This window comes from Amblyraja radiata, chromosome 31, assembly GCF_010909765.2.
Source record: "Amblyraja radiata isolate CabotCenter1 chromosome 31, sAmbRad1.1.pri, whole genome shotgun sequence".
NCBI classification, from domain to species: domain Eukaryota; kingdom Metazoa; phylum Chordata; class Chondrichthyes; order Rajiformes; family Rajidae; genus Amblyraja; species Amblyraja radiata.
In genome coordinates, this window is record NC_045986.1 from 7,347,107 (window position 1) to 7,374,329 (window position 27,223).

General features: G+C 46.5%; 1 long non-coding RNA gene across 1 annotated transcript; it reads left to right on the forward strand.

Moving 5' to 3' along the window:
- Positions 1-27,223, forward strand: LOC116990440. Its single transcript, XR_004416548.1, has 3 exons — positions 1-30; positions 25,354-25,362; positions 27,061-27,223. It is a non-coding gene; the product is annotated as an uncharacterized LOC116990440 (long non-coding RNA).

The window sequence follows — 27,223 nt, forward strand, 5'->3', positions numbered from 1 at the left end:
GCGACTGAATGAACTGCCACCACACCAGCCGTAAGTGACTGGACTGCCAGCCTATAAGCTGTAAGTAGCTGAAGTGCCAGCCCACGGGCCATGACTTTGTGAACTGCCAGCCCACGAGCCATGACTTTGTGAACTGCCAGCCCACTAGGCATGACTCACTGAACTGCAAGTCCAAAAATCCCGACAGATATAAAGATCTAAAATATCGGTAATTATCGCGTTTACTCGCTGCATTTGATCAAAACTAATGCATTATTGATGTTTTGATGAAATACAGTGAGCATACGCGATAAAATCCCGATATTTTCGATCTTTATATCTGCACGGCCAACAACTTCCGCTGTTATTTTCCCTTCAGCTCTCTCTTGTCATTACCTTCGTTTTTCTTTAACTTCTGGACTCTAAAGTAAGATAGCTGTGCCTCGCGGTCACCCCGACTGGCACAGTTATTGACAGCTCAAAACGGGCCGTTTTCGCGGTTTTTAACAGGTTTGAATGTACGCGTTTCTCGCATCAATAACATGTACTGGAAGTGACGTTTGTACCCCAGTTAAATTTTGCGGTCACGTGGGTGAGGATCTATGATCCAGTGACCTTTCGTGAAATCACCCTATACAGTGGCATTCGTACAGTTACACGGTGAGCAACACATGTCTGAAATTAACTGGATTCAGAGGGAATGGAGAGCTCAGAGCCTGCGAGCCCTCTAGTGGACCGGCAATTGAATAGCAGGATTGCTGAACTCAACCGGTTCCTCATTAGTCTTTTTTCTTTCCCGCGGGTCCCACAAGAGGCCATGATTCGATTTCCCATCGCGGCCCGTATATTGGAGCACCGAATTTTAAGCGAAGTTCATAACAGTTTTTTTTCTAAAGAGTTGATAACTATTCAGTCTGCAGTGAGTGCAGGATGAGAGAGAGACCCGGGAGTCTCTCCGACTCTTTGAAGAGTGCACTGCTTCAGGTGTGCCCGTGTGCAGTCTGCCCCTCAATGATGGATTCCTCCGTAATCTCTCCTGACGTTATTTTACATTACTTTGGCTTAGTTTAGAGATGCAACACCGATCATTTATCTCTCTCTTCAGCGGTGCACCCTGAAAAACCCATAGAAACATAGAAACATAGAAAATAGGTGCAGGAAGAGGCCATTCGGCCCTTCGAGCCAGCACCGCCATCCATTGTGATCATGGCTGATCTGTCCCTATCAATAAACCGTGCCTGCCTTCTCCCCATATCCCTTGACTCCAATAGACCCTAGAGCTCTACCTAACTCTCTCTTAAATCCATCCAGTGACTTGGCCTCCACTACCCTCTGTGGCAGGGAACTCCATAAATTCACAACTCTCTGGGTGAAAAAGGTTTTTCTCACCCCAGTCTTAAATAGTATGATAGTATGAGTTATGGTTGTGGCCGCACCTCATCTGTTCCCGGCTGCTCGCCGTCTCTGCTCACTGCCACTTGCGTTTGTTCTGTCTCTGTCTCTGTTCGTGTCGCTGTGTGTGCATAGTGCACAGTCATTTATTTCCTACGACCGTCGGACACTGCTGGACATTGGTGGAAGAAGCCGGGCGCTACTGGACATTGGTGCCTCGGTGGCGTGCTCTCGAGGCCCCGGGGCGAGGACTTTCCATCGTGACGTGCATCGGAGATTTCCTGAGGGAGCCGTGAATACGTGCTGCAGCTGTCCCCGCAGGCGCAGGCGAACCAGGAGACGGGGAAAACGGGGGAAATTGGCAGGTGTCTCGGTGAGGACGAGAAGGCTCGCCCGCTCTCACTCCTGCTCGATCTCGGCATGCACATCTCCTGCACCATGGCTTAGCGCTTCCTGGTCCCGCTGCGAGGCCGTCGTGCCTCCGGTTGGTTTACCCAGAACCTTCGCCTCCACTCTGGCTGCCGGCTACTCCCGGTGCTGGGCTGTCATTCCTCCGGCTGGCTCCCCGGGGCACCTCACATCCACTCTTCCCAGACATGTCGCGTCAGCTGGCCGTCCCTGACCGAGTTTGCCCGGCGTTCCAGCTGCACTGTACCCGAGAGAGGAGGAACAGGGGGCGCTGGAGTCTGTGTGGACAATCTGCGGTCGGTGGACAACACACCTCTACCAACTCTACCAACTGTTGCAAATCATGTTTTTAATACAAGTATGGCATTATTGAACATTAGACCACTAGTAGGCAAGTCATTTTTAATCAATGATTTTATTATTAAGCACAATCTTGACTTTATCTTTTTAACAGAAACTTGGTTAAGTGTAAAGAATAGTGACACAGTTTTGATTGAATCAGCACCTCCCGGTTTTATTTTTATAAATGAAGCCAGAATACACAGAAAAGGAGGTGGAGTCGCCGTTTTATATAAAGAGACTTTATAAAGCAAGAAAATGTCCTGTGGAAATTTCAACTCCTTCGGATATGTCGCTGCTCAGCTGAGTTCTCCCCAGCGAACAATACGTTTAACTATTTACAGGCCACCAAAATATGATGCACAGTTTTTTGATGAGATTGCCAAATTACTGTCCATTGTATGCATTGATTTCGATTGTGTCTTAGTGGGTGATTTTAATATTCACATAGATAATGCAGAGGATGGAGGTACAAAAGAGCTCCTGAACATTTTGGACAACTTTGGACTTAATCAGCACCGAACAGAGCCAACTCACAATAGGGGGCATATATTGGATCTGATTATTTCCAAGGGTCTCAACATTTTTGATGTTATGGTGACTGATGTTGCTCTTTCCGATCACCACTGTGTATTTTTTTAAACGACCATCTCTGCTAGCAGTATCAGAAAAGAACCAGAGGTGATCGAAAGGCGCTGTATCAATGAAAACACCGGCGCATTGTTTACTCAGGCCTATACACCACCACCAACTCTGCTCTCGGCCTCTGTGGATGGTTTTATCTCCAATGTTATGACTCTTATGGATGCTATTGCACCACTAAAGACCAAAGTTTTATCTGGAAGAAAAAAGTCACCATGGAGAAATGCCACAGCAGACAGATCCCAAAGAACAAAGCGTAGACAGGCCGAACGTAGGTGGCGAAAAACCAAACTACAGGTCCACTACGACATTTACAAAGACAACCTCCGTATCTGTAATCAGGAATTGAAAGGGGCAAGGCAGTCCTTTTTCTCAGAGGTTATCAACAAAAATAATAATTCCCGCACCCTGTTTGCCGTTGTCGATAGACTGACAAACCCCTCAGTTTTGGTACTTCTAGATCTCAGTGCTGCTTTTGATACGGTGGACCACAACATACTGCTTGACAGACTGGAGAAGTGGGTGGGACTCTCTGGTTCTGTGCTGGACTGGTTCAAATCTTACTTGAAAGATCGGGATTATTTTGTTTCCCTTGGTAATTTTATATCAGAACGTACAAAACTCACATGCGGGGTTCCTCAGGCTCCATTCTTGGACCCATTTTGTTCAACATTATATGCTCCCCCTAGCTCAGATCATAGAGCATTTTAACATATCCTACCACACTTGTGCGGATGACACACAACTATATATCGCAGTGTCACCACATGACCATAGTCCCCTACACTGACTGAGCCAGTGTGTCAAACATATCAATGAGTGGATGAACCAGAACTTCCTCCAGCTCAATGCAAATAAGACAGAAATTATTGTCTTTGGTCCCAGAAAAACAAGGCTAGCGGTGAGTGCTCAACTCGACTCAATTGCACTGAAAACCACAGACAAAGCCAGAAACCTTGGTGTAGTTATGGACTCGGATTTGAATTTTAACAGCCATATAAAGACCATTACCAGATCTGCCTATTACCATCTAAAAAATATTGCAAGAATCAAGGGATTTCTGTCCAATGAAGACACTGAAAAACTTGTTCATGCATATATTTTTAGTAGGTTAGATTATTGTAATGGCATCTTTACAGGTCTCAATAAAAAATCAATTAAACAACTGCAGCTTATCCAAAATGCCGCTGCCAGAGTCTTGACCAACACCAAGAAAATGGACCACATTACACCTGTCCTTAAATCTTTGTACTGGCTCCCTGTGTGTAAGAGGATAGATTTTAAAATTCTGTAACTGACCTACAAGGCACTGAATGGTCTAGGTCCAAAATACATCTCTGACCTACTTGTTGTATATGAGGCGCCAAGACTCCCCAGGTCTTCAGGGACAGGTTTACTCTGTGTTCCCAGGGTCAGAACTAAAAAGGCTGAAGCAGCATTCGGTTTTTATGCTCCACACCTGTGGAACAAGCTCCCTGAACACCTGAGGTGTGCACAGACTGTAAGCGCATTTAAATCAGGCCTAAAAACACTGTTGTTTACTATAGCTTTTCCATAACCCGACAAGCAGGTGATCTTAACCGTCTAATTTTAACTCTTTTATGTGCTTTTTAAAATCGTTTTATTGTTTCATTTACGTTGTTTTATTATTCATACATTTGTCATATTGCTTACTTTGCAATTTTTAATTATTGACTATTTTATTTTTTCTTTCCTGTAAAGCACCTTGAATTGCTGTTTGCACGAATGGTGCTATACAAATAAACCTGCCTTGCCTTGCCTTGCCTAAATAACCTCCCCTTTATTCTGTGGCCCCTGGTTCTGGACTCGGCTGACATTGGGAACATTTTTCCTGCATCTAGCTTGTCCAGTCCCTTTATCTATATTACTAAAACTCTGTTCTTGACCAGTTGTGGCTTTCTGTGCTGCGGTTTCCGAGAGTACGCCGCCACCTACGGCCGTCATATTTGGTCACCTCGCTCAGAGCCCCCCTCCGCCGCATGTGTGCCGAGGATTTTTCCCGTCGATGAAAATTGACAGAGATATTAATGTTTTTACAACATTCCCCATTCTCTCTGCTGCCCCTGCTGGAGGGAGGGGGAGGGACTATAAAACCAGGAAGTGGTGTTCCTCAATCAGTCTCTGCAAGTGGTGTGCCTCAATCAGTCTCTGCAAGTGGTGTGCCTCAATCAGAGCGTTGAATGACACTGACAAATGTCTACAGCACTGTGAGCACCCTTAATTTGTTTTGAAAATGAAAATATGGTTAGAGGTAAAAAAGCACTGCCTGCAAATGGTTGTTTGGGTTGAAGTAAAAAGGCACTCTCTCTCCCCCCCTCCCTCACCTCTCCCCCCCTCCCTCTCCTCTCCCCCTCCCTCTCCTCTCCCCCCTCCCTCTCCTCTCCCCCTCCCTCTCCTCTCCTCTCCCCCTCCCTCCCCTCTCCCCCTCTCCCTCTCCTCTACCCCCCTCCCTCTCCTCTCCCCCCCTCTCCTCTCCCCCCTCTCCTCTCAACCCCTCTCCTCTCCCCCTCTCCTCTTCCCCCCCCTCTCCTCTCCCCCCCCCCTCTCCTCTCCCCCCTCTCCTCTACCCCCTCCCCTCCTTTCCCCCGTCTCCTCTCCCCCCCTCTCCTCTCCCCCCCCTCTCCTCTCCCCCCCTCTCCTCTCCCCCCTCTCCTCCCCCCCCTCTCTCCCCCCCCCCTCCCTCTCTCCCCTCTCTCCCCCCCTCTCCCCCCCCCCCTCTCTCTCTCTCCCCTCTCTCTCCTCACCCCCCCCCTCCTCTCCCCCGTCCCCTCTCCCCCCTTTCCTCTCCCCCTCTCCCCTCTCCCCCTCTCCTCTCCCCACCTCTCATCTCCTCCCCCTCTCCTCCTCCCCCCCTCTCCTGCAATCCCCCCTCCTCCCCTCCAATCCCCCCTCTCCTCCAATCCACCCCTCTCCTCCCCCCTCTCCTGCCCCCCCTCCTCTCCCCCCCCCACTCTCTCCTCCCCCCCCCTCTCTCTATCTCCCCCCTCCTCCCCTCCATTAGCGTGAGTGCGGGAGGGGGGGGGGTAGTTAGTGTGTCATGCTGCATGCCGCCTCCCCCCCCCCCACAACCGCACGTTGGGGGAACAGACCCAACGGGTCTGCACTTGGACTAGTAATTTTATATATTTCTATAAGAAACCCCTTCATCCTTCTAAACTCCAATGAATACAAGCCTCATCTTTTCAATCTTTCCTCATATGACAGTCCCGCCATCCCAGGGATCAATCTCGTGAACCTACACTGTGCTGCCTCAATCACAAGGATGTCTTTCCTCAAATTAGGAGTCCAATACTGTACACAATACTCCAGATGTTGTCTCACCAGAGCCCTTTACAACTGCAGAAGAACCTATTTACTCCTATACTGAAATCCTCTTGTTATGAAGGCCAACATTCCATTAGCTTTCTTCACTGCCTGCTGTACCTGTAAGCCAACTTTCAGTGATCGGTGTACAAGGACGCCCAGGTCCTGCTGCACTTCCCCCTTACCTAACCTAACCCCATTGAGATAATAATCTGCCCCCTTGTTTTTGCCGCCAAAGTGGATAACCTCACATTTACCTATATTATACTGCATCTGCCATGCATCTGCCCATTCACTCAACCTGTCCAGGTCACCGTGCAACCTCCTAACATCCTCTTCACAGTTCACACTGCCACCCAGCTTTGTGCCATCCGTAAACTTGCTAGTGTTGCTCCTAATTCCCTCTTCCAAATCATTAATTTATATGGTAAACGGCTGCGACCCCAACACCGGCACTCCACTCGCCACTGCCTGCCAGGCTGAAAGGGACCCGTTCACTCCTACTCTTTGCTTCCGGTCTCCCAGCCAATTTTCTATCCATGTCAACACCCTACCTCCAATTTTACTTCGGAGTCACGTAAGTGACTACGTGAAGAACCCCGCCAGGACGCATGCGTGTATTATCACTTTCACGCTTGCGAAACGACAGGCGGGGTGGAGCGCTCCCCCGCAGCGGTAGGTTTGAAACCGCGACCTGCAGGTAAGTGATTTACTCTGCGGTAGTGTATGTCCCCGCGCTGTTTTTACACAGGGGGGTAGGGGCAGCTGGACAAAATAGTGTCCACAAGTGCTGCGAGTGAAGCTGGCTGGGGAGGACCGCGAAGTTGCGGGAGCCAGCAGCAGCTGAAGGCACAAGCCACGTAAGTGGGATCAGCTGTGCCGACTTTTGGTCACGCGCCGGCCAGAACACCAAGGCCGGTCGGGAGACTATTCAGAATGGGACCGTCGACTATGACAAGTCGAAACGGCAGGACGCGGGTGGAACGACGTTCCCCCGTAGCGACAGTTTAAACCTGGACCTGCAGGTAAGTGAAACTGCGGTCTTTATTCTCCCCATACTGTTTCACAGGTGGGGAACCATGGAGAGCTGTGCAAACAACGGCAGGCGGCACAGGAATCACCCGTAAGGGAACATCTGTGCCCGACTTCGCCCCCGCACCGGCCAGATTAAACACTGCGTCTGGGCGGGAAGGCAAGAAGAAAACCAAAAGAGTCGAGGACTGATGAGTCCGACTTTGGGCGGCCAGCGACCGTGAGCGCTGGAGCCGGTTGGAGCGGCTTATGGAGCCGAGCTCCAACATGACAGGCTCCGAGAGATGGAGTCTAGTCACTGTGGGCACTTTGTAAAACCCACAGCACCACCTCTTGTAGGGCTGCACAGTGCATCTCCCTCGTCAGAGGGGAGTACTGGGGGGTTAATTCTGGGCTGACCCTGAAGAGGGGTTTTGACGAACAAAACTACAAGTGTGCAGGGGGTGCAGGAAGGCAAAATCTACTGGTCATGGTGTCCAAATACATACAGCCAGACCACGATGGACACCACTGCAAAAATACTTGGGACCAGGAAACTGCACATCCTTGAATGTTCCAGCCGTGGAAATACCATCTGGAAACATGTCGGAGCAGGACTTAGGAAAGCCCTGGGGTTCATAAAGGCGACAACATTAAGGACCTCCTACAGCCAAAGAGAGCACCCTCATGCACCCACCAGCAGAACTAGAGAAGCTGGTGAAAACTCAAAGGCCGGGCATACAGGACAGCGGTCTTTTAGACCATAGCCCAGACCGGCCTTTCTGGAAGATGCGCAAACCCCAACCCAAAAACAAACCCAGACACCGGCGCCTCAACCTCCACGAAGACCACACAGAAGAAGCAAACTTCCACTGGTAACAATGGAGGTAGGTGGGTCTGGTCCCTTACAAATTATAGGAAGAGTGGATAATACACACATTGGTGGGAGATTACACTCTTTTGGATACATGGTGTATATTAACTACAGACACTTATATCCTAAGCAGTATCCAGGGATATACCATTGAATTGTGCAAAAGGGGTAATGGGTAAACCCAACACGATTAGCTGGAATACATTGTACTGTATATTCAGTACCAAATGGGAACTGGTAACTGCTAAAGGACTGATTTCCAAAGGCTACTCCATGGCTAGCATCGACCTAAAATATGCTTACTATTCAGTGCCTACACGGACTGATCACAAACGTTATTTTAAAAAATTCAACTGGATGGGACAGCTCTGGCAGTATAGAGCTCTACCAAATACATAATCATTTGATCATACTAATTGTGGGCATAACTTTGGAGTTGGCCTAACTAGCTGTAACAGCCACCATACAATTGGGTGAAAACTGGGGTTATCATCCATCCAGTTAAATCTAAACTAACGCCTACCAACATAATGGATTATTTGGGGTTCACTATTGACAGCTCACATGTCGGTGACTTTACCAAAGGACAAGGCTACAGTCTCAACTGAGGCCTGCAACAACCCCACTGACATCAGTGAACCGTCTATCAGATTGGTAGCAAGTATAATTGGCATATAGTGTCTGCCTTTCCAGCCACACAATTTGGACCTTTGTATTACCAAAAATCTACAAAGGGCAAAATACAAACACTCAAAGTTAATACTGGTCATTTCGACAGACCAATAAGCCACCAATCAAAGCTTATGGAATTAAAATGGTAGAGGGATAACATTCGGCATTGTTCCAACCCTATCGTTATCAGCAAACTGATGCCAGTGCGCTTGGTTGGGGTACTACCAATTTCCATCTCCATCTGTGGAGGTAGATGAAAGGCACAGGAGCCATCATTATCGCAGACACTGGGCATAAACTACCTGGAACTATGGGGTGCGTTCTATGGCCTAAATTCATACTGCTTTGGGATAAATCACCAGCGTTTTAGACTACAGAGTGACAATCTGACTAATACAATTTGGTAATGGTGTATCCAGAGAAATATTGGAATATCAGCTACTTACCTACCAGGTAACCCAAAATTCAGTGACAGACATCAGGTCACACAAATTCAATAAAATAAGACTTAATCACCAGTTACCAAACTGTGTTTCTTGGGAACCAGACCTGGGACAGCAGGGACAGATGCTTTACACTGCATTGAGGGGGCAATTGTTTATCTATGCATTCTCTCCTTTTCTGCATCATCAGTCGGGTATTACGAAAAATACAAGACTCAGCGTCTGTTCATTGGTAGTGCCGATTGGCCTACTTAACCATGGTTCCCTGTGATACTCAACATGGGGTTTAACCATGCATCACCATCCTGAAACAACCAGATTATTGGTTCATCCCGTAACAGGGGAACCCATCCATGTCAAAAACAACAAACCTATCAATTTGTAGAGTCTAAAGAAACCTCTACTGCAACTGGGACTGGCGGACCGAACATTGAACAATATCTCAGCGGGCCACAGCCAGTCCACCAAAAACTATATTTGGTATACATCAGGAAATGGGAGATATATTGTCGCAGAAACAACATCACCTACAGTTTGATGAACATAACGTCTGTTCTCGAATTCCTGGCAGGCATCCATTATGATGAGGGGCTCAGTTATAGTGCCATTAACTGCGCCAGAAGTGCCCTATCAACATATCTATGGCGAGGATCAGAGCGTCATTCTGTTGAGACTCACCCCTGGTAACCAAACTTACGAGGGGAATTTTTAATATCTATCCCCCAAGAACCAGGTACTCTCTAAATGGGATATGAGTATTGCCCTAACGTTGCTAAGGATTTGGTCTCCAGCAACAGCTCTGTCCCTGCAAAGACTGACACACAAAACAGTCATGCTGATGGCTTTGGTCGCGGCACTAAGGGTACAGTCGTACATAAGTTAAGGCTGGACTATGACTTCTTCAACAGGAATATAACGTTTCATATTACGAATTAGTCAAACAGAACAGACAGGGTCCATCAGGCCTCAAAATAGAATTTAGGGATTACCCTACAGACATCGTCTCTGTATAATAAGACAATTATTGTTCTATACGGAGGACACCAAAAACATCTGAGGCTATGAGATGGCACTACTAATCAGCCACAAACAAACGCACAAAAAAGTGTCGGTTCAAACTATTTCCAGATGGCTGAAACAGGTTTTAACAACAGCTGGGGTGGATACTAACATATTCTAATCTTATTCTTTTAGGGCTGCAACTACATCGGCAGCTATGGAGTTGGATGTACCAATGAACCAAATCCTCGAGACAGCAGGATGGATCAGGGGGAAGTGTTCCAAATATTCTACCACAAACCAGTGGAGAGCCAATTTTAAGTTCTGTAATATAATTTCACCCCATAAATAGGGGCTATAATTTGTTGTTAACAATTTATCATAGATTTCAATGTTGGATTCATGTCTAAACATGTTAACACAATTCCTCCCACAGTCAATTAAGGCAGATGTGATGCATGGACTCGTTTCCACGGCATGAAATCACAGAGCTTTGAAATCTTCACGTAGTCACTCACGTGACTCCGAAGTAAAATAGTAAGATTAAACGAGAACTTACCAGTTCGAAGTTTGATCGTTATTTTATGAGGAGTACGTTGAGGGAATACGTGCCCTCCGCTCCCACCCTTGATCATATACTCAACTGGTATTTTCTTCTCTAATCTTACTATGTTCAGTCATTACAGTTATCTGTGATTTCACACCGCTGCTTTGAAGAATGACAGGCATGCGTCCTGGCGGGGTTCTTCACGTATTCCCTCAACGTACTCCTCATAAAATAACGGTCAAACTTCGAACTGGTAAGTTCTCGTTTAATCTTATTATTTTAGTCACCAGTCTCCCGTGCGGGACCTTATCAAAGGCTTTCTGAAAGTCTAGATACACTACATCCACTAGCACCCCTTCATCCATTTTGCTTGTCACGTCCTCAAAAAGTTCCAGAAGATTAGTCAAGCATGATTTCCCTTTCATAAATCCATGTTGACTTGGACTAATCCTTTTACTGCTATCCAAATGCCCCATTATTACCTATTTAATAATTGACTCCAGCATCTTTCCCACCACCGAAGTCAGGCTAACCCGTCTATAATTCCCCGTTTTCTCTCTCGCCAGCCCAAGAATCCATTCGGCCCACAAAGTCCATAGGAGCCCTCTGGAAACCTGTCCCTTCGGCCCGCCACACTCCAGAAAGCACCCCTCCCAATGGCCAGCAATATTGGTATTGGTGGAGAGGTAGAATATTGCGTTGGGGGACCAGCCCTCCCGTGTGAAGTTAGGTCCCACTTAGTCTAGTTAAATATACATTTCGACAGGTACATGAATAAGAAATGTTCAGGGGTATGTGCCAAATGACTATGATATAGTTGGGATCACGGAGACATGGCTCCAGGGTGACCAAGTCTGGGATCTGAACATCCAGGGATATTCAATATTCAGGAGGGATAGACAGAAAGGAAAAGGAGGTGGGGTAGCGTTGCTTGTTAGAGAGGAGATTAACGTATTAGAAATGAGCTTGGAGGATGTGGAATCAATATGGGCAGAGCTGCGAAACACTAAATGGCAGAAAACGCTAGTGGGAGTTGTGTACAGGCCACCTAAGAGTAGTAGTGGATTTGGGGATGGCATCAAACAGGAAATTAGAAATGCGCGTAACAAAGGTAAAACAGTTATAATGGGTGACTTCAATCTACATATAGATTGGGTGAATCAAATTGGCAGGGGTGCTGAGGAAGAGAATTCCTTGGAATGCATGCAGGATAGTTTTCTAAACCAACATGCAGAGGAACCAACGAGAGAGCAAGCTATTCCAGACTGGGTATTGGGGATTGAGGAAGGGGTAGTTAGCAGTCTTGTTGTGCGTGGCCCCTTGGGCAAGAGTGACCATAATATGGTTGAGTTCTTCATTGGGATAGAGAGTGACATAATTAATTCAGAAGCAAGGGTCCTGAACTTAAAGAAAGGTAACTTTGAGGGTATGAGACGTGAATTGGCCATGATAGACTGGCAATTGATTCTTAAAGGGTTGTAGGTGGATATGCAATGGAAGGCATTTAAAGGCTGCATGGATGAACTACAACAATTGTTCATCCCAGTTTGGCAAATTATTAAATCAGGGAACGTAGTGCATCCGTGGAAAAAAAGGGAAATCAGGGATAGTATCAAAACAAAAGATGATGAAGCATACAAATTAGCCAAAAAAAGCAGCCTACGAGAGGATTGGGATAAATTCAGTCCAGCAGAGGAGGACAAAGGGATTAATTAGGAAAGGGAAAATAGCGTATGAATGAAAACTGGCAGGGAACTTAAAAACTGACTGCAAATGTTTTCATAGATATGTGAAGAGAAAAAATTAGTTTAAACAAATGTAGGTCCCTTGCAGTCTGAAACAGGTGAATTGATCATGGGGAACAAGGACATGGCAGACCAATTGAATAACTACTTTGTTTCTGTCTTCACTAAGGAAATCTTAATTAATCTGCCGGAAATAGCAGGGGACCGGGGATCAAATGAGATGGAGGAACTGAGTGAAATCCAGGTTAGCCGGGAAGTGGTGTTCGGTAAATTGAATGGATTAAAGGCCGATAAATCCCCAGCACCAGATAGGCTGCATCTTAAGGAAGTAGCCCCATAAATAGTGGATGCATTAGTGATAATTTTTCAAAACTCTTTATATTCTGGAATAGTTCCTGAGGATTGGAGGGTAGCTAATATAACCCCACTTTTTAAAAAGGGAGGGAGCGAGAAAACGGGGAATTACAGAACAGTTAGTCTAACATCGGTAGTGGGGAAACTGCTAGAGTCTGTTATCAAAGATGGGATAGCAGCACATTTGGAAAGTGGTGAAATCATTGGACAAAGTCAGCATGGATTTATGAAAGGTAAATCATGTCTGACGAATCTTAAGGAATTGTCGATGATGTAACTAGTAGAGTGGATAAGGGAGAACCAGTGAATGTGTTACATCTGGACTTTCGCAAGGCTTTCGACAACGTCCCTCATAAGAGATTAGTATACAAACTTAAAGCACACAGTATTGGGCGTTCAGTATTGATGTGGATCGAGAACTGGCTGGCAGACAGGAAGCAAAGAGTAGGAGTTAACTGGTCCTTTTCAGAATGGCAGGCAGTGACTAGTGTAATACCGCAAGGCTCAGTGCTGGGACCCAGGCTATTTACAATATATATTAATGATTTGGATGAGGGAATTGAATGCAACATCTCCAAGTTTGCGGTTGACACGAAGCTGGGGGGCAATGTTAACTGTGAAGAGGATGCCAGGAGGCTGCAAGATGACTTGGATAGGCTGGGTGCGTGGGCAAATGCATGGCAGATGCAGTATAATGTTGATAAATGTGAGGTTATCCACTTTGGTGGCAAAACAGGAAAGTAGGTTATTACCTGAATGGTGGCCGATTAGGAAAAGGGGAGATACAACGCGACCTGGGTGTCATGGTACACCAGTCATTGAAAGTAGACCACACCTGGAGTATTGCGTAAGGGTCTCCTAATCTGAGGAAGGGCAGAGAAGATTCACCAGACTGATTCCTGGGATGTCAGGACTTTCATATGAAGAAAGGCTGGATAGATTCGGCTTGTACTCGCTAGAATTTAGAAGATTGACGGGGAATCTTATAGAAACTTCCAAAATTCTTAAGGGGTTGGACAGGCTATATGGGGGAAGATTGTTCCCGATGTTGGGGAAGTCCAGAACAAGTGGTCACAGTTTAACGATAAAGGGGAAATATTTTAGGACTGAGATGAGAAAAACATTTTTTACATAGAGTGTGGTGAATCTCTGCAATTCTCTGCCACAGAATGCAGTTGACGCCAGTTCATTGGCTATATTTAAGAGGGAGTTAGATGTGGCTCTTGTGGCTAAAGGGATCAGGGGGTATGGAGAGAAAGCAGGTACAGGATACTGAGTTGGATGATCAGCCATGATCATATTGAATGGCGGTGCAGGCTGGAAGGGCCGAATGGCCTACTCATGCATCTATTTTCTATGTTTATATGTTTCTATGTTTCTATATCGGGTGGATGCACCGAGGATGTTCCCAATGATCGGGGAGGCTAGAACTAGGGGACATAGTTGCAGAGTGCGGGGGAGCTCTTTTAAAACTGAGATGAGGAAGAACTTCTTCACCCAGAGGGTGGTTAGTTTGTGGAATTCACTGCCCCAGGGAGCAGTGGAAGCAGAAACGTTAAATATATTTAAGTCTAAAATAGATGGTTTTTTAGCTGCCAAGGGGATAAGGGGCTACGGGGAGAGGGCAGGGATATGGACCTAGGTATGGTTAGTATAGTAAGACCTGAGTGATCTCCTGGACAAGTGTCGATCGCCTGGATTGGGGTCGGAGAGGAATTTCCCGGATTTTTTTCCCGAATTGGACCTGGGTTTTTATCCGGTTTTTTGCCTCCCCCAGGAGATCACGCGGTTCTTGGGGTGGAGATGGGTGATAGCGGTATAAAGGGGAGGGTAGTGTCTTGTGTTCTGTGTCTTGTGTCTACTGTTTGTGGGTAAGTGTGTCTGTTTAGTGTTCAGCCATGAGCGAATGGCGGTGCGGGCTCGACGGACCTGGTGGTCTACTCTCGCACCTACTTTCTATGTTTCTATGTTTATATGCGGGACTGCCGTAGATTGGTTATCTTGGTCGGCTTGGATGAATTAGGCCGAAAGGCCTGTTTCCGTGCTATATGACTCTATAACTCAATAAATAGTATAATATCAAAATCAAGTGCAAGAGGTCCAGGAAATAAAGTGCACAATATAGTTCTCTGCATAGTTGCGCATCATTTCGAGCACAAATGACCCATGTCCGCAATTTGACCTCTCTATTCGCCAAAAATCTGACACCAATTCAGGAGATGACAACGGTTCATTAACTACAACATCGTAATTGTAAATTAAATAACCAGTAATATAACAATTTATCAGCAAAAAAGATGGTCACCGTTCAATAGACAATAGACAATCACGTCCAAATCAATATGTAAGATGTATTGGAAATGCTGCAGTAAACAGAAGATAGCCACAACATTCTGGAGTCACTCTACAGGTTAGACAAAATCTCTGGAGAAAAGGAATAGATTATGTTTCTGGTCGGGAACCTTCTTACATAGAAACATAGAAAATAGGTGCAGGAGTAGGCCGCTCGGCCCTTCAAGCATACACCGCCATTCAATATGATCATGGCTTCAAGCCTACACCACCATTGGCAAAGAAACCGTTTCAGCAACAGGTTGTTGTGCTGGTACAGGCGGGCCAATGCCGATTGACGTGGATGGAAGTACACTTGTACAGTCAGGTAATGCGGAGATGGAGCTGGCTCATTCACAGGCATGATATGTTGCCTATTAAGTCGGTAGGTGCCGCCATCAGCATTGACAAAATATGAGCGTGGCTCAGAGGCAGTTCCAGAAATCACACCGATACGGTCATGACCTTTGACGGTTTGCAAACGAACCACCTGCCCCTCGGTTAATGGTGGCAGCGGTCTGCTTGTTTTGTCATACCACTGTTTTTGAATGTCACGCTTTTGTTGCAGCCTGATCTTCAATTGCAGGCATGGGTTGGGATCCCACTTCTGACACATGTTGGATGGCCATAACTCACACAGAGTGATTAGGATCCAATGACTTTTATTAGCAATTCGACATTGGTAACTTCATCTTAACATACAGCTCAAGACTGGGAGAGAAAGGGGGAAAGGCTTTCTATTAAACATGTGGGCGGAGCCACAGTATGATTCATAACATGAGTGACACTGATCTACCAGGGTGGCATTCGATGTTGGAGAGGGCGGGAGAGGAAGCAACCCCATCACGATTAAACAACGTTGAGATGCGTGCTTGAGATGCGTGCTTGGCCGCTGGGCCAAGGGACAAGTGCTGGAATGTGAATCCTCAGCAAGACTGATAGACAATTTCAGTAACAATGTCAAAGGCCACACGGTACGTTTAACGTACACCATAGTTAAGCAGTATCAATTACAACGGATGGGAATGAGCTGCCTTTTAAGAAGCTCTGCTCAACGCAATTCACAAACGGGTTTCTCATCATGTCAGAGTTTGTGCGGATTCTGACAATGAAACGTTTCCTTTCGTCATTTGATGGTTTGCCATGGATAACATAATTGAGTGGGGCAGGTCCGTGCCGTTATTCCTCCGAACACTCACGATGAGTAGGTATACAATGGCATTCGTACAGTTACACGGCGAGCAACACGTGTCTGAAATTAACTGGATTCAGAGGGAATGGAGAGCTCAGAGCCTGCGAGCCCTCTAGTGGACCGTCAATTGAATAACAGGTTTGCTGAACTCAACCGGTTCCTCATTAGTTTTTTTTCTTTCCCACAAGAGGCCATGATTCGATTTGCCAGCGCGGCGCGTATATTCGAGCACCGAATTTTAAGCGTTCGTAACTGTTTTTCTTCTATAGAGTTGATAACTATTCAGTCTGCAGTGAGTGCAGTATGAGAGAGAGACCCGGGAGTCTCTCTGACTCTTTGAAGAGTGGACTGCTTCAGGTGTGCCCGTGTGCAGTCTGCCCCTCAATGATGGATCCCTCCGTAATCTATCCTCACGTTCTTTTACATTACTTTGGCTTAGATTAGAGATGCAATTTGGGAATAGATCCTATGGCCCATAGAGTCAACACCGACCATTTATCACCCTCTTCAGCGGTGCACCCTGAATAACCCATAGAAACATCGACACATAGAAAATAGGTGCAGGAGGAGGCCATTCGGCCCTTCCCGCCAGCACCGCCATTCATTTTGATCATGGCTGATCGTCCCCTATCAATAACCCGTGCCTGCCTTCTCCCCATATCCCTTGGCTCAACTTGCCCCTAGAGCTCTACCTAACTCTCCCTTAAATCCATCCAGTGATTTGGCATCCACTGCCCTCTGTGGCAGGGAACTCCATAAATTCACAACTCTCTGGGTGAAAAAGTTTTTGCTCACCTCAGTCTTAAATGACCTCCCCTTTATTCTAAAACTGTGGCCCCTGGTTCTGGACTCGCCCAACATTGGGAACATTTTGCCTGCATCTAGCGTGTCCAGCCCTTTTATAATTTTATATATTTCCTTAAGATCCCCCTCGTCCTTTAAACTCCAGTGAATACAAGCCAAGTCTTTTTGATCTTTCCTCATATGACAGTCCCGCCATCCCAGGGATCAAGCTCGTGAACCTACGCTGCACTACGTCAATCACAAGGATGCCCTTCCTCAAATTAGGAGACCAAAACGGTACACAATACTCCAGATGTGGTCTCACCAGAGCCTTATACAACTGCAGAAGAACCTCTTTGCTCCTATACTGAAATCCTCTTGTTATGAAGGCCAACATTCCATTAGCTTTCTTCACTGCCTGCTGTACTTGTAAGCCAACTTTCAGTGTCCGGTGTACAAGGATGCCCAGGACCCACTGCACTCCCCCTTACCTAACCAAACCCCATTGAGATAATTAACTGCCCTCTTGTTTTTGCCACCAAAGTGGATAACCTCACATTTATCTATATAATACTGCATCTGCCACGCATCTGCCCACTCACTCAACCTGTCCAGGTCACCCTGCAACCTCCTAACATCCTCTTCACAGTTCACACTGCCACCCAGCTTTGTGCTATCCGCAAACTTGCTAGTGTTGCTGCTAATTCCCTCTTCCAAATCATTAATTTATATGGTAAACAGTTGCGGGTCCAACACCGAGCCTTGCGGCACTCCACTTCCCACTGCCTACCATTCTGAAAAGGACCCGTTCAATCCTACTCTTTGCTTCCGGTCTGTCAACCAATTTTCTATCCATGTCAACACCCTACCTCCATTACCATGTGCTCTAATTTTAGTTGCCAGTCTCCCGTGCGGGATCTTATCACAGGCTTTATGAAAGTCTAGATACACTACATCCACTGGCACCCCTCATCCATTTTACTTGTCATATCCTCAAAAAAATCCAGAGGATTAGTCAAGCATGATTTACCTTTCATAAATCCATGTTGAGTTGGACTAATCCTTTTACTGCTATCTAAATGCCCCATTATTATATCTTTAATAATTGACTCCAGCATCTTTCCCACCACCGAAGTCAGGCTAACTGGTCTGTAGTTCCCCATTTTCTCTCTCGCTCCTTTCTTGAAAAGTGGGATAATATTAGCTATCCTCCAATCCACAGGAACTGATCCTGAATCTATTGAACATTGGAAAATGATCACCAATGCGTCCACTATTTCTAGAGCCACCTCCATGAGGACCCTGGGATGCAGGCCATCAGGCCCAGGGGATTTATCATCCTTTTGTCCCATTAGCCTATCCATTACTATTTCTCGCCTAATGAAAATCTCATTCAGTTCCTCTACCCCCTGAGAACCTCTGTCCTCCAGCACATCTGGGAGATTGTTTTTTTCTTCCTTTGTGAAGACAGATCCGAGGTACCTATTCAACTCTTCTGCCATTTCCTTGTTGCCCATAATAATTTCACCCGTGTCTGTCTTCAAGGGACCCACATTTGACTTTGCTACTCTTTTTCCCTTAAAATATCTATAGAAGCTTTTACTGTCCTTCTTTATATTCCTAGCCAACTTCCCCTCGTACTTCATCTTTTCAGCCAGTATTGCCAGTTTTGTTTCCTTCTGTTCTGCCTGTAACCCCGTCTGGTTTCAGACAGAACATACAAACGCCTCACAAAAGTACATGAAGTCAGGATGTAAACCAAGCCTCTGGGCTGCGAGGCTGCAGAAATACCACACTGTGTCGCCCTTTTGCAATATAACCATATAACCATATAACCATATACAATTACAGCACGGAAACAGGCCATCTCGGCCCTACAAGTCCGTGCCGAACAACTTTTTTCCCTTAGTCCCACCTGCCTGCACTCATACCATAACCCTCCATTTCCTTCTCATCCATATGCCTATCCAATTTATTTTTAAATGATACCAACGAACCTGCCTCCACCACTTCCACTGTAAACTCATTCCACACCGCTACCACTCCCTGAGTAAAGAAGTTCCCCCTCATGTTACCCCTAAACTTCTGTCCCTTAATTCTGAAGTCATGAAGCCGGTAGGCGGCGCGATCCTCGTCAGCAGCGGCCTCTGCAGTCCGTCTGCGTTTTTATTATTTTATGTCTATGTTTTTATGTAGTTTTTGTTATTTTTTGTTGGGGTATGTGTGTGGGGGGGGTGGGGGTGGTGTGGGAGGAGAGGGTAACTTTTAAATCTCTCCCTGCACGGGAGACCCGACCTTTTCTTTGTCGGGTCTCCGTTGTCGTTGGGGCTGCAACGAGGAGCGGCCTCCAACAGGAAGACCGGGGAGCTGTGGTGCCGACTACTCACCTCACCGTCGCGGAGCTGGCCGAGTCCAGAGCGGGTGGAGCTGTGGTGGACGCTGCTGCGGCCCGACCCCCGGAGATTCGGTGGCTGCAACTGCGGGTTTGGCGGACAGTGACACCGGGAGCCCGCGGGTCCCTGGAGGGAGACCGCTTTTCCGGGCTCCCGCAACGGCGACTTCTCCCGCCCGAGTTGCGGGGTTGAAGAGCTCCTGGAGCGGGGCCTTACACCATCGCCCCGCGCGGCTTGGAATGGTCGCGGGACTACGAGCGCGCGCCGGGGGCTCAAACACCAAGACCCGGTGTGCGACCTTGCATCACCCGGCGTGGCTTTAATGGCCACGGGACAATTCGCCATCGCCCGCCGGGGGCTTTGACTTTGACTCTGACATCGGGTGGGGGGGGGGGGGGGGGGGGGGAGAGTGCAGTGGAAAGAAAAGTTTTTTTGGCCTTCCATCACAGCAATGTGATGGATGTTTATGAACATTATGTTGTGTCTTGGGTCTATTTGTTTGTAATGTATGGCTGCAGAAACGGCATTTCGTTTGGACCTCAAGGGGTCCAAATGACAATAAATTGATTTGTATTGTATTGTATTGTATTGTATGTCCTCTTGTTTGAATCTTCCCTATTCTCAAAGGGAAAAGCTGATCCACATCAACTATGTCTATCCCTCTCATCATTTTAAAGACCTCTATCAAGTCCCCCCTTAACCTTCTGCGCTCCAGAGAATAAAGACCAAACTTATTCAACCTTTCTCTGTAACTTAGTTGTTGAAACCCAGGCAACATTCTAGTAAATCTCCTCTGTACTCTCTCTATTTTGTTGACATCCTTCCTATAATTGGGCGAATAAAATTGTACACCATACTCCAGATTTGGTCTCACCATTGCCTTGTACAATTTTAACATTACATCCCAGCTTCTATACTCAATGCTCTGATTTATAAAGGCAAGCATACCAAAAGCTTTCTTTACCACCCTATCTATATGAGATTCCACCTTCAAGGAACTATGCACGGTTATTCCCAGATCCCCCTGTTCAACTGTATTCTTCAATTCCCTACCATTTACCATGTACGTCCTATTTTGATTTGTCCTGCCAAGGTGTAGCACCTCACATTTATCAGCATTAAACTCCATCTGCCATCTTTCAGCCAATTCTTCCAAATGGCCTAAATCACTCTGTAGACTTTGGAAATCCTCTTCATTATCCACAACACCCCCTATCTTGGTATCATCTGCATACTTACTAATCCAATTTACCACACCTTCATCCAGATCATTGATGTACATGACAAACAATAAAGGACCCAACACCGACCCCTGAGGCACCCCACTAGTCACCAGCCTCCAACCCGACAAACAACCATCCACCATTACCCTCTGGCTTCTCCCATTCAGCCACTGTTGATTCCATCTTGCTTCTCCTGCATTAATACCCAACAGTTGAACCTTCTTAACCAACCTTCCATGAGGAACCTTGTCAAAGGCCTTACTAAAGTCCATATAGACAACATCCACTGCTTTACCCTCGTCAATTTCCCTAGTAACCTCTTCAGAAAATTCAAGAAGATTAGTCAAACATGACCTTCCAGGCACAAATCTATTCTGACTGTTCCTAATCAGACCCTGTTTATCCAGATGCTTATATATATTATCTCTAGGTATCTTTTCCATTAATTTGCCCACCACTGAACTCAAACTAACAGGCCTATAATTGCTAGGTTTACTCTTAGAACCCTTTTAAAACAATGGGACAACATGCGCAGTACGCCAATCCTCGGGGACTATTCCCGTTCCTAATGACATTTGAAATATTTCTGTCATAGCCCCGGCTATTTCTACACTAACTGCCCTCAATGTCCTAGGGAATATCCTGTCAGGACCTGGAGACTTATCCACTTTTATATTTTTCAAAAGTGTCAGTACTTCTTTTACTTTGAAACTCATAGTATCCATAGCTACTCTACTAGTTTCCCTTACCTCACATAATTCAATATCCTTCTCCTTGGTGAATACCAAAGAAAAGAAATTGTTCAATATCTCCCCCATCTCTTTTGGCTCTGCAGATAGCTGTCCACTCTGTCTCTCCAATGGACCAATTTTATCCCTCGTTATCCTTTTGCTATTAATATAGCTGTAGAAACCCTTTGGATTTACTTTTACCTTACTTGCCAAAGCAACCTCATGTGACTGTCTCACATCAATATACGGAATATATCTCAATGGGAAGAGGACAGTTTCCTTAACCGCCCTCCTACGCTGAGTGCTTTCTTCACTAACAACTTTATTTACATTTGAGTGTTTATTATGAAGTTCGCATAGGGGTTACTGTTGGTAGAAAAAGAGTGCAATCATTGCATAGCGTGGGTTTAGATCATTCATTATAGAATTGAAAGGAAAATGAGGATCATTGCAATACAGAAAGAGGCATTGGAAGGGAACTGGACGCCAGTGACGGAGGAAGAGGTAGCACTGAGATGTATACTTGAACAGCCGTCACCCACAGGACCACGGAGTAGTCAACTAATACGCACGAACGGTGTACTGATTGTGGATGTGCAGGCATACTCACAGAGAATGGCAGTGTGGCTCGATGGGCCGAATGGCATACTTCTGTTCCTATTGTCTAAAGTCTATTGTCTATTGACACGATATATGTGCGCATGTGTATAGATAGGGGCTAACGAGGGATAGTCAACATAGCTTTGTACGTTGGAGAACGTGTCGCCGTAATTTTATTGAGTGTTTGAAGAAGTAACCAAGAAATTTGTCGAGGGCTCGGACGTAGACAACATTTGGAAGACACTTGGACAAGTACGTGGATAGGAAATATTTGAAGGGATATGGACCAAATGCTGGTATCTGAGACTTGCTTGGATGGGTAAACTTGATCGACATGTACGTTTTGGACTGAAGAGCCTGCTTGGGCAAAAATGGCACAATGTTTTGGAGTCGGTTATCCGGCCAGACGGCTTTTTCAGGGAATGGGTATAGGTGACGATTTGGGTCGCAACCCTTCAGACTGACTTCCTTGCTGTATGACTCTATGTCTATGTCTTGAGATGCCTTCGCTTTTGATATGTTCACGACTTTCAAGAAGGGTCTTGCATCAAAAATTATGATTTTATTCTGTTACACACAGCCTAAAACGCAAATAACGTCATCTGAAGGCAAAGGCTGGGAGATACTCATCGGCTTTCGACATTTAAGACGACGGTAGACTGAAAATGCAAGATGAGGTAACTCAACGGGTCAAGCAGCATCTGTGGAGAGAAGGAATGAGTGACGTTTCGGGTCGAGACACTTCTTCAGACAGATGTGAGGGGTGGGGCGGGACAAAGATAGAATGTAGGCGGACACAGTAGGGGAATTGGGAAGGGGGAGGCGATGGAGAGAGAATCCAAAGGCTATACTGAAGTTAGAGAAGTCAACTTTCATACCGCTGGGTGTAAACTACCGAGGCGCTGTTCCTCCAATTTGCACTGGGCCTCACTCTGACAATGGAGGAGGCCCGGGACAGAAAAGTCAGTTTGGGAAGGAGGGGGAGTTGAGATGCTGAGCAACCAGGAGATCAGATAGGTTACGACGGACTGAGCGGAGGTGTTCAGCGAAACGATCGTAGAGCCTGCACTTGGTCTCGCCGATGTAGATAAGTCGACACCTTGAACAGCGGATACAGTAGATAAGGATGGAGGAAGTGCAAGTTAACCTCTGCCGCACATGGAACGACTGTTTAGGTCCTTGGATGGAGTCGAGTGGGGAGGTAAAGGAACAGGCATTACATTTCCTGCGGTTGGAAGGGACAGTAACCGAGGAGGGGTGGGGTTGGGACGGATTGACCAGGGAGCTTCAGAGGGAAACATCTGCGGAAAGCAGAAAGGGTGGAGATGGGAAGGTGTGGCCAGTTGTGGGATCCCGTTGGAGGTGGCTAAAATGTCGGATGATTATATGTTTTGTGTGTCTTGGAGATTGGGGGGGGGGGGGGGGGGGGGGGGGGGGGGGGGGGGGGGTTGCGCCGGGGGGATAGGATGGTGTCGAAGAATGTAGAAATCAATTAGATGACATGAACAAGCAGAAACGATAAGCTTAGAGGCTTTAGAGCGCAGAGATCCGGAAGCGATGAAATCGGTAATGGTGCTTGAGATTAAGGCATGTTGCTAGTCTGTGGGGTCATGGTCCAAGGATAAGTAGGAGCAGGTTGATGTCCCGCCGGCAGTTGGAAAGGAAAAGTTCTAAAAAAGGTAGATGGCCATCAGGGTGCGTCCAAGAGGAGGGGGTCCGTTGGAGACGGAAGGGATCATCAATGAGAGATGAGGGTTCACTCCCATAGAAAAAGACCCGGAAGCGGAGGCGACGGAAGAATACATCATTGCCGACCCGGAACTCGTTGAGATGGGGGCGGAGGGAAACTGTTCCGACTTTAAGACGATCATGTTCTATTTCTTAACAAATGTTAATAGGAATATCCATGGATATTTTAACACTGTTCCCAGCTCCTCTCTGAATTTAGTCTGAGTAGCTGCATAATCGCACGTATTAGTGCAGGAACTCAGATAAATGAGCATGTATCCGGCTTCTGTGGCGATGTAGCCAGGCTCGGAGCAATCGTCGGTATAATGCGCGGTTCCTACCAGTCTTGTGGTCAGAAAGCTCACGGCCACCGTCAGCCACAAGAGGATAAAACTGCCCGAAACACTGAAGAGTAGTATGATGGACTTCCTCCGGCCTTCCATCTCCGGATCATTCGGCGCCTGACTTCCGTGCGCCCGCAGTCTGCTACGCACTTTACTGGCCATTATAATACGCCTGACCGTCAAACAGTAAAAAAAAGATACCAGAGAAAAGGGCACAATTACGGTTAATATGCTCTGCAGAAATGAGAACGCGGCGCCCAGGGGTGATGTAATGAACCACGCCCTGGGTTGACAGCCCCAGTGAATACCATTAATTATACGAACATGTTTGTATTCAAATAGATGCGGGACGCTCTGTAAATGCAGAAGCAATGACACTGTTATTATGCCAGCTACAGCGGTCCTCACTGTACAATACACCGCCTTAAACTTGTGACAACATATCGCAACAAACCGGTCGACCGTGAATAAGACTGTGTACCAGACAGCGATATGCAAACTGGTTGACATGAAATATAGAACAATCTTACAGGCGGATGTGTGGGACAGGAAGGACGCAGGGAATTGGTACATCACGATATGGTACCCAATTACACAGAAGATCATCACCAGGAGATGAGCCGTTGCCATTGCGACCATATAGAAGGAGATACATTTGGAAAGCCCGCATTTCCCTCTAAGTAGGACGATCACCGTGAGCAGGTTCGCTGTTGAAAGAGACAAGGGGTGAGTAACGGAATGAATGCAAGGATGATGTAGACGCATGCTCCAGCGCAACCACTTCATTTATAACATGGATAGATAACGGATCTGGTCGAAATCATTTTTCCGCCCTTTCTTGAGTTGGAAGAAGTGTCCCAACCGGAAATATAACCTATCCATGTTCACCAGAAATGTTACCTAACCCACTGATCTTCTCCATCAGCATCCGCAGATACATTTTTTTGTAAATGCTACCCCCCATCATCGATTGTTACTTGAAAGTTTCTTGTCCTCGGCGCTTCATTAGAATAGTCTGGATACTGTAGCATCGGGGACGAAGATGACAATGGAGAAGAGAAACACAAATATGGAGAGTATAAAACAGAGAATGAAAGAGCGAGAGCATATAATAGAAGGAGAAATTGAGGTTGGGAAACGAGTGACATAGGGATATATATAGATAGAGGATTTGTTTAAAGCAAGTTAGATAAACGCAAAAGGACGAGGGATGATCACGGAGGTGCAAAAGATCTTGAGTGGTATAGCTCGGATAGATGCACAGAGCCTCATGCTCCGAGTAGGCGAATCGAGGACTAGATGAGTTAGGTTTAAGGTGACAGGAAAAATTATCTAAAGTGTAACTTTTTCATAGAAAGGATGGTAGGCGTATGGAAAAAGAGGAGGTGGGGGTATGGAAAAAGAGAGATAGATAAGAGGCAGAGGCAGAGACAGAGACAGGTATAGGTAGAGTGAAATCCACAGCAATTCACGAAGGCAACTGGAAATCAAGCGGAAACTCGACCTTTTCTCAAGAATATTTAACGGTATTAGTATAATAATCACAGGGTGCTACCGGTAGGATCTGATGCTTACGAGCAAAATAAAACGCAAACTAAATTTCAAAAGTTGAAGATGGCAACAGTCCGCAAAGTCACCAAGTTTAAATGGGCAGCGACTACCATCCGCGGCAGTGTGTGAAGCGCCAGTGTGTGAAGCTTCGTCCAGCGCGGTCTGTTGGCTTGGAAGCAGAGGTCTCCGGTAAGAAGGCGGCCGTTCCTGGCACCCCAAGCCGCTGAGGGTTCTCCCGACGCCGGAGTACCATCACCCGGCGAGAACGGCCGGGAACATCGGGCCCCGTAACGGCGACCGTGGAGGCCTCAATTGGCCCGACTCTGGGTGGACAAGAGGATGGGGACTGGACTTTCTGACTTTGTGATGTTTTTATGTTTTAATGTTAAACTTCTTGAATGCTATGTTGTATTTTTATTAGTGTGCTGCGAGGACATCAGAATTTCCCCTGAATAAGGGGATTAATAAAGTAAATCTAAATCTAAATCTAAAAGTGATAGCTTCTATGGACAATTTGCTGCAATCTTTGAGCAGCTGGGTATCAGGGTATCAGCATTAATTCGCTCAGAGCTGAGTGTCCACAATCTATGCCTAGCCGAGATGGCCTGTTTCCATGCTGTAATTGTTATATGGTTATATATGGTTATATGGTATGAACATTTACTTCTCCAATTTCAGGTAGCCCTTGCTTTCCCCTTCCTTCCCCTCCCCTTCCAAGCTCTCCCACAGCCCAGTGTCTCAGCTGTCTTCTTCTCGCCCACACCCCAGACATCAGTCCGAAGAAGGGTCTCGACCCTAAACGTCGCGTATTCTTTCGCTCCATAGATGCTGCCTCACCCGCTGAGTTTCTCCAGCTTTTTTGTCTACCTTTACATAAACGTTATTGTCTGTCTTTACACCACAAATAAGTCGGTAGCTATTGTTCAAGCATTACCGGCGATGGGAACACTAACCTGACGATAATCCTATAGTTTCGTTTTGTTTAGAGACACAGCACGGAAACAGGCCCTTCGGCGCACCGGGTCCGCGCCCACCAGCGATCCCCGCATATTAACAATATCCTACACCCACTATGGACACCAAGCTAATAAACCGACAAACCTGTACGCCAGTGTGGGAGTGTCTCTTTTTTTAATCAACAGCAAAGAGCCATCAAGAGGCAGTGAGCAGCAGAACACAAGAGACACAACAATAAATAACTCAATAAAGCTCATCTTTAACATTTAAATTGTTGTTATAGTTTTAAGAGTCGTTCACATTTTAAACTTTAATAAATGTTTTCCACTTGCCATGCCTACGTGTTCTTCATCACAATGGGAACCTAATAGGCAGGAATGTCTGCGCTGTCGGAAAGCCACTAATATTGCATGGGGGGAGGTTGAGGGGAGATTGACTGAATGCGTGGGGGGGTGGGGGTGGCAAAGGGGGGGGGTGAAGGGAGGAAGGGTGACTGAGTGAACTGCCACCACACCAGCCGTGCGTGACTGAAGTGACAGCCCGCCAGCCATGACTTTGTGAACTGCCAGCCCACTAGGCATGGCCCACTGAACTGCAAGTCCAAAAATCCATTCAGTCCACAATGTCCATACTAGCCATGTGAAATACATTCCCTTCAGCG